Genomic DNA, 9,120 nt, shown 5'->3' on the forward strand with positions numbered 1-9,120 from the left:
ATACCGTATGTTGCATGTAGGGTGGCACAACGCGGTGTCCTGTTTTTGGAGGGCTGTGAATTGGGAATGTTTTTTTTTCCTATTTTTGACAGATAGCTTAGGTTTCCCTTTTGCAAAACAAACAACCAAAAAAAATCATTTTTTAAAACATTGAATCGTTCTTGTGAGGTGAGGGAACTGTCATCCTTGGCCCCTTTAAGGGGAAGTAGGGCTGCCCCACCTGGCTCAGTGGTTTGAGCGTTGGCCTGCTAAACCCAGGGTTGTGAGTTTAAACCTTGAGGGGGCCATTTAGGGATCTGGGGAAAAAATTGGGGATTGGTCCTGCTTAGAGCAGGAGGTTGGACTAGATGACCTCCTGAGGTCCCTTCCAACCCTCATATTCTATGATGCTATGATTTTTATGCTCAGGATGTCTAGTTTTAAGATGTTGCCACCGTTTGCATGGTGTCATTGATTCAGCAGACAAGTCTTCACAGACAATGATGCATTGTGGTTTTTCAATCCCAGAGGTGATGATACTGGGGAAATGCAGTTTACTGTAAGACTCAAGATACTTTCGTTTTTTAGTGGTTTTAGCAGTACAGGTGGCCATTATTTTCAGGAGAAAGTTTGCGCTTGTGTGTCTGACTGTTAATTAATAAAGTACTTGTTCAGCTGCTAAAGAATCATGCCCTCTGATGTTGTCTCAGTCCCAGGGCCAGCCATAGGAAAAATGGCGCCCTGGGCAAACATCTATTTGGCGCCCTTTCTTTGGAGGTGGAGTAGGGCTGGAGGTGGAGTGGAGTTTAGGGTGGAGCTGGGCTGGAGGAGCTTGGGGCTCTGAGGGCTGCACATGGTGGTGATGGGTGCTCACAACCAAGCGCCTGGCCAGGCTCACAGTGGGTGGCGGGGCTCAGGGCTGACAACCCTATGTGTGGCAGGGCTGGGGGTTAACAACCTTGTGCCTGACGGATCTCCTGGCTGATAATCCTCTACTTGACTGGGCTCCACCTGACAACCCCAGTACAGGGGTCAGGGCTCACAGAGTCCTGGATGCCCTAGCTCAGGGCTCACAGCCCCGCTCCTGGCCAGGGTTGGGGTCTGGGCTCGCAGCCCCATGGGGGGTTGGAGTTGGGGCTCACAGCCCCGTGCCTGGCCGGAGCTTGCAGCCCTGCTCCTGGCCAGGGTTGGGGTCTGGGCTCGCAGCCCCATGGGGGCTCGGAGTTGGGGCCTCAGCCCCACATGGGGGTCAGAGTTGGGGCTCACAGTCCCTCTCCTGGCCAGGGTTGGGACTCACAGCCCTGCAGCCCCACACGCAGGTGCGGGGTCAACGCTCGCAGCTCCACAGGGGGGTTGGGGTCAGGGCTTGCGGTTGCAGTCCAGCACAGGGCTTGAGACTCGTGGCTCGCAGCCCTGCTCCTGGCCATAGTTGGGGTCGGAGCTCACAGCCCCGCAGCCCCACGTGGGTGTCAGAGCTCACAGCCATGCACCACTTTTGGGATCGGGGCTCGCAGCCCGGCATGAGTTGGGGCTTGTGGCTCGCAGCCTTGTGCCAGGGTCAGGGCTTGTGACCCCTGTGTAACTGGGTCAAAACCCCTCATTTGAGAACGAATGACCTAGACAATATCCATATTTTTCATCCATCTCTAACTGACTGTGTCAGTATTAAATGGTATTACCAGGACCTAGGGCCAATCATAGGAAGTAAGAAAGGGATCTAGAGAAGGGACCAGATATTTATGGTCAGATATAAAAAGCTTTTATGCTCAACTTACCCCACTGATAAGGTGATGTTGCTTATGATTAATCATAAGTATTTGGGACGTATCCTCAGCTAATGTAAATTGGCATAATTCATTAAAGAAAAAGAAGTATGTCAATTTATACCAGCTGGCTCAGTCCTCTTTTTAGTAACAGTAACAAGTAGAATGTAAGGCAAGGCCTAATGGGAAAACAGGACTCAGTGGCCTTCTGAATTGTTCTCTCCTAGCAAAGGCCATTTTTTCAGAAAAACAGTTGCTTTATGGCTGGAGTCCACCTCATTACCTGCAGAAAGTCACTTGTTAACAATTAAATATTAATCCAGTGGCTCTGAAGTCCAAACCTCAGCAGCACTTGAAAGGAACTAGAATGTCTACTGACCTGAAGTTGTTTGTACTTAGCCAAAAGCTTGGTTGGTTGGTCGCACTCCCCTGAGAAGTTTGAACATATCCACAGCTTTGTATGTTTCTCATGCCATAATTACATGTCACCCCCCCCCCCGCTTTTCTCAATATGATTCTTCTAGTAAGGCATGCTAAAGCCCAACCTGTGTGGGGAAGATAAAGGAAATAGAGAACGGGGGCTAGTTTCAGGAAGCAGGTCCAGCTCCTTCATTCTTTTTCAGCATTGACAGTGTAGATTAAGCCAGTATCCTCAGTCCAGTCTCAAGAGCCTCAATCCAGTACACAAAGGAGGCCCAATTATGTTTTTAGACCATCATTCTTTGAGAATATGTAATAATGCAAAAACGATACCAAAAAAAAAACCATTTTTTTGTCAGTCCAGGTCATATTTGGCCTCAATATTTACATAGCCCTAGGTGCTCCTGTCTCCTCATGGAGATCATCTACCAAATGCTGTTTACCATCCCTGTTTGTGTGGGCTTGTTTGGAGCAGTTTCTTTAAGCATTTTGTCCCCTAAAAATCTGAAGACCTATGTGAAGAGCCAGAACCCAGAATCTGACAAATATCAAAGTAGGCTTGAGTCAAGCCAACCCAGCTAAGATTTTCAAACATTCACCCATACCCTTAACCTGGGCACTAGAAATTTTGCTGGCTTCTGGTTAAACATTGTCTTAACCATCCACCCCACTCTGCAGAGCTTGATACTCCTTCCCTTGAGTCTTCACGGGAGCCATGTAGGACCATTACCATACATTCCATAAGGGTCTCTGGGTGGCAGAGCCAGCAGTAGGCATAAGCAGCCTAAGCAATTGTTTAGGGCCGCAAGCAGCTCAAGGTGCGCTCTTATTCACTTTTTATTATCTGTTGTGTGTGGAGAGAGGGGAAGCAAAAAATGATCCTGGTTAGGGCCCCCAGTGGGCCAGTGCCACCTCTTCTGGGTGGGTAGGGACCAGCTTGACTTCCTGCTTCACACACAGAGCACCAGAGGCAAACACTGAGAAACCCGAAATTAGAGACCACTTTTAAAAATGTGTTCAAAGTCACAGAGCAAGGCAGTAGCAAAGTCAGGAATAGAGCTCAGCTTTCCTGATGCCTAGTCCCAAGCTATAACCACTCAACATGCTGCCTCCCTACAAAAGCCATATTCTTAAAATGGCCAGATATGCACATTGTGTGTTGTGTACCTTCCAAAATAAATAGCGTTATGATCATTGTTTTTTTAGTGACCAGCATTTTTCATTGACTGAAGATAAAAAATGGGCTGGCGAAAAGGACAAAGAAGTGACCAGTGTATTAAAGTATTAAGCAATAAGCCATTTTAAAATAGAGGTACGCCATTAATAATGTGGAGATAAAGTGACGCAGTGTGGAGGCACAACACGCATAATAAATGGGAGAGTGTCTATTGATACATTTATGTCATGAGTAGGAGATAAATAAGGTGAAAGAAACAGCCCTGGCAGTCATTCATTAAAGACATATGACATGTATTAGATCTTCAAGAGTCAACAGACTTTCCAGGTTAAGGTCTCATAAAGGATATTAACATATATGCCAAACAAGAACGTGAAATTAATCTGAGTTGACTGCAAAGAGCTTTTTCCCAAAGAGCTGAATTGTGGGGCTCCATCCCAGATAGCCATGGGAGAACACGGTGGTGGTACCCATCTGTTGACCCATTCAGCTCATCTTACAGTACCATGCTGAGTTTATCACCTTATTCATTCGGGCAGATGTGACATCATCTCTTATGGATCTGGTCCAGTCATGCTCTGTTGCAGTTAAATCAAATCAGTGCAAAGGACCAGCAGGGAGCCTGGAAGGAGGCAGTAACTGAGAGTGGGCAAATTTACCTATGAACTATTTCTATGAACTTGGGCTGAAAACAGAAGGGAGTAAGTCTGTGGATAAGAGGGACAGAGTAGGAACGTGCTTTATCTTGCAAGTATATTGAATATACAGTTCAAATCAGTAATTGTGACTTAATACATATAATGCTTTTCCATTAGCATCGCCTGAAGTATTTTATAAAGAATTAATTCAGCCTTGCAGCATTAGTTGAGCTTCATTTTTATAGATGGGTAAACTCAGGCACAAAGAGGTTTAGTGCCCAAGTCTGTGAGAAAGATCAGAATAGAAACTAAAGTCAATGGGGCAAGAGTTTCACCCCAAGAGTTTCCTTGTCTAACCACTAGACCACAATGCCTTCCTGGCTCTACCCCAGTGCTGGTTTCAGATAGCCAATGTGCAGTTCCTTGAAGAGTGTGCACATCTGAGTTACCACTTAGATACTTGTTTAACTTTAACTTAAAGAACATTGGGGGTATGTCACACACCTGCTGGGAGAGAGTCTTGCAGCGTAGGTCAACAGACTCGTGCTAGCAAGGCTTGAGCTAGCATGCTAAAAATAGCTGGAGAGCCCTTGCTTTGATGTTCAGGCTCAGGCTCTGAAGCCCTTTCTCCTCCCTGGTCTTCAGAGACTGAATACCAGTCCAAGCTGGAACAGTCACGTTGCTATTTTTAGCACGCTATATTTGACAAGTCTTCCAAACTAGGCTGCAAGACTCAGGGACCCTAAAACTGGGGTCAGCCTAGCTAGATTGCTCATGGTGTAAAAAATTCACCCCATCCTCCACCCTCCGAGAGACTCGTTAAGTCAACTTAAGTGTAGACATCAGTAGGTCGACGGAAGAATTCCTCTGACTGCCTCTTGAAGAGGTGGATTTACTATAGCGCTGGAAGAAGCCCTTCCGTTGCTGTAGTAAGTGTCTGTGCTTCAGTGACACTGCAGCTGCACCACTGTGGTGTTTCTAGTGTAGACATACCCTTACTCTCAGCAACGGAATAGACATACCCTGAAGGACCAGGTCTTAATCCTCTAAGCTACTTAAAGGATTCTTAAAATAAGCAAAAAGAAGGTTAAAATGCCATCAGACTTGCTTGCCGGGAAATGGGCTTTAGCATGATGGAGACACCACCATAGTTAAGGATGAGCTATGTTTTGCACTTACCTGAGAATATATTAAGAGGTGAGCATTCTAAAAGCCTTGATTATATTGTAAGACAGCGAGGAAATCTGACTCCCTCTTCTCAAATGCCTTGTTGGGAGGTTCAGCAGCTGGTCCTTTAATTAGACTAAGCCAATATTAATTCAAGTTGTATATACCAAAAATAAAACCTTGAAGCATATGTGTTGGAAAATAAACAATGAAGTTTCTGAGGTTATGGGCATTGCCTAGACATAGAATTTACAGCACTTATCGTTAAGATTCCATGTTAGTGTTTCAGAGTAACAGCCGTGTTAGTCTGTATTCGCAAAAAGAAAAGGAGTACTTGTGGCACCTTAGAGACTAACCAATTTATTTGAGCATGAGCTTTCGTGAGCTACAGCTCACTTCATCAGGTGCATACCGTGGAAACTGCAGAAGACATTATATACACACAGAGACCATGAAACAATACCTCCTCACACCCCACTGTCCTGCTGGTAATAGTTTATCTAAAGTGATCATCAAGTTGGGCCATTTCCAGCACAAATCCAGGTTTTCTCACCCTCCGCCCCCCCCCCACACACAAACTCACTCTCCTGCTGGTAATAGCCCATCGAAAGTGACAACTCTCTTCACAATGTGTATGATAATCAAGGTGGGCCATTTCCTGCACAAATCCAGGTTCTCTCACTCCCTCACCCCCCTCCAAAAACCACACACACAAACTCACTCTCCTGCTGGTAATAACTTATCCAAAGTGACCACTCTCCCTACAATGTGCATGATAATCAAGGTGGGCCATTTCCAGCACAAATCCAGGTTTTCTCACCCCCCCCCACCCCCATACACACACAAACTCACTCTCCTGCTGGTAATAGCTCATCCAAACTGACCACTCTCCAAGTTTAAATCCAAGTTTAACCAGAACATCGGGGGGGGGGGGGTAGGAAAAAAACAAGGGGAAATAGGCTACCTTGCATAATGACTTAGCCACTCCCAGTCTCTATTTAAGCCTAAATTAATAGTATCCAATTTGCAAATGAATTCCAATTCAGCAGTTTCTCGCTGGAGTCTGGATTTGAAGTTTTTTTGTTTTAAGATAGCAACCTTCATGTCTGTGATTGCGTGACCAGAGAGATTGAAGTGTTCTCTGACTGGTTTATGAATGTTATAATTCTTGACATCTGATTTGTGTCCATTTATTCTTTTACGTAGAGACTGTCCAGTTTGACCAATATAAATGGCAGAGGAGCATTGCTGGCACATGAATTGTATGGAGACCCTTTATCCTCAGCAGAGTGTGTGCACTTCCAAGGGCAGAAAATGGCTTTAAGTATATGCATTACCTGTCACTGTATTGTATCATTGTACAGTAGTCTGGATATTCTTCTTTTGGATTTTAGATTGCTATTTATTATGTAGCTAGTGTGCCAAGGGTACAATTTTCAAAAGCGTCAAAATTACCATTGTCAAAAATGATGTAGGCACATAGGAGCCCCCAAGTCTCACAGAAAGTCAGTATGATGTAGGTTCCTAATTCATTTACCCCAAATGCCTCCAAAAGGCATGTGTCAGATAACCTAATGGGAAAATATATAACTGAGTATGTCCTCACCTTTCTGAACACATAATAAATATAGACTAGAATAAGTGGAATTTTTAAAAGGCTTGGATCCAGGGTGGAATTCTGAAAGGGAAATTCAGAACTGCCCTTCCACAAAGATGAGTGTGGTCTGGATTTCGTTAAGTCATAACTGCTCTTGGATTGTGATCCTGCAAATAGATGAGCAGGAATAAACTTTTATTTTAGTTGCAAGACAGGTTAGACAGCTTTTATACCTTTGAAGAACATTCAGAGGGACACTGTGACAGACCCAGAAATACCACAGGCCTCAGGTTTCCAAAGGCCATCATGTTACTTGATTCATAAGGTCAAACTTTACAACCCAGTTATTACTATAGATAATAATTCTTTCTGACACATTTTATCTATTTAATCTTTCCTGTATTTGAATCTGAAAACTTCCTTTGATGATTTAATGCTGTTTTAAAAAAAGACATATTCAATTACTTATGGACTATTACAATCATACAAAATAAAGATATTGTTAAATGTAGTCAGAAATCACAGATCACTACAAATATTTCATATCTGTTACTTTTCAGTTCACAGCTGAAAGACTATGCTAGGATTCGAACAACTAAACAGAGCACAGCCATTGTTTTCCCTAAATAAAACTCTGCCTCTGAAAAGCACATCTAATTGTGGAATTAAACATGTCATGATTTTCCTCCCATTTGCACCATTAACTCAAATGGAGTTACTCTGGATTTACACCAATGTAAGGGTTTGATCCTAGCCACACTGACGTTAAGGAGTCTTTCCATTGATTTCTATGGCCTTTGGATCAGGCTGTGAGAGGGGAGAATGAGCGTTAAAAGAAAATACACTTCAAATAAGATCTTGAAGATTACTGGCTTCTGCTCTGAATGAGGTTCCAAGGCACGTTTTTGAGAACTAGACACTTAGCTCTTACCTCACCTTGCGTTTGTTGTACACTGATATAATTCCATTGATCTCAATATAGTTATTCCTGATTTAAACCACTATACATGAGAATGATGCTCTAGACTCGGGGCTTGCCCCAGTGTCCTTGGTCAAAAATTCTCTTCTCCAACACTTTTACATTCATTGGCCAGTGTGTGGTTGGTTGCTGCCTATGAGGTGGTTGTATTCAGCGGTGCTGGATGTAAAGTTGCAAATCATGGTGGAATCTGTTTGAATTAAAAAGCTTTATTTTTATTTATTTTATTTTGAATTTATATAATGTCTGTCACGGACACACCAGCTGCACAACAATGCCAAATTTTAAAACACTCCAAAATAATCCAAATGCATATTATGTTGATAATATTATTGTTATTTACACTTAAACGACAGCTATTAGGTTTGTGAACCAAATCATCTAAAATACTCAAGCGTACCGAGAACAAGCTAAACAGCAAAGAGACAAAGTAGATCGTTAACCACACAAAAAAGGGCATTCTCAGCACTGTGAAAGTCAGCTTTGTTTTCTCTCCTAAATTCAGGTGCTCAGGACTGCCTCCAAAATCACAGGACAGTAGGGTGCTATCTCTCTCTGCTGCAAATATGAACATGATAGGGGTAAAAAACCAAATCAAAATCCTCAGGCACTGCAATTTCCCTTGGTAAAGAAGTATGATGGAAAGTCAGAATGAAAGTAGCCAAGGAGGTTGTACTTGAGGGAAGCTGGTGCTAGTGCATTCAGAACTTTGCTGAGCTAAAGGAAATTGGAGACAGGCAATAGAATTAGCAAATGTGGGTAGACAGAGTGACCATTTTATCAGAAAGGAGGCAACAGAAGTTTGAGTGAGGCTGGTAAATATGCGGTGGATGTAAAGGTCAACATGCAAATAGTCAATGACATGAGTCAGGGCTACCAGAATAAGCCAGCAATGCCTTTTTACCTTTTCCAGTGTTCCTTTAGTCCAGTGGGACTTGGAACCACCTCAGATCCCCAGCCATTTTGCCGCCAACCTTTGATCGCCCACACCCAGGGGGCTCTAGCATTTGTTAGAGGATAAATTTAAAGAGAAAGGAGGGCAGTTTAGATTACTGGGAGCACACGCTGGAGGGTGCGAATATTTAGAGGCAGCTAAGAGACCATGACATTGTCTTCCCAAACAGGGAAGTGAAAAAGAAGAACTTAGCTTTTAATTATTTTCTCGTTGCTGAGTGAAAACAAGCTGTGTCCCTGCTTTGACTGTGTGCCCTCCATGCCACCTATACCTCCCTTAAGTAAATCTCAGTGGTAGGCAGACTCCAAACTTCTGATTATCATTTCCACACTTCCATTATATCTATTTGGTAGAGGTTTTGTGTTTTATTTCTTTTTCCCATTAGAGTTTGTGTCTTTGTTTATATGTGTATTTATTTGTGTTTTCCTCAGACTGCTTTGAATGT

At 43.5% G+C, this 9,120-nt stretch overlaps 1 long non-coding RNA gene across 1 annotated transcript in view; it reads left to right on the forward strand.

Moving 5' to 3' along the window:
* Positions 1-6,715, forward strand: part of LOC140896222 (uncharacterized) — a 46,140-nt gene extending 39,425 nt beyond the window's left edge. The window contains exon 3 of the long non-coding RNA XR_012154469.2: positions 6,351-6,715. This is a non-coding gene — a long non-coding RNA (uncharacterized LOC140896222). The remainder of the gene's footprint in view (positions 1-6,350) is intronic.
* Positions 6,716-9,120: the final 2,405 nt, after the last annotated feature.

The sequence above is a fragment of the Lepidochelys kempii genome, chromosome 12, assembly GCF_965140285.1.
Source record: "Lepidochelys kempii isolate rLepKem1 chromosome 12, rLepKem1.hap1, whole genome shotgun sequence".
Classification (NCBI taxonomy): domain Eukaryota; kingdom Metazoa; phylum Chordata; order Testudines; family Cheloniidae; genus Lepidochelys; species Lepidochelys kempii.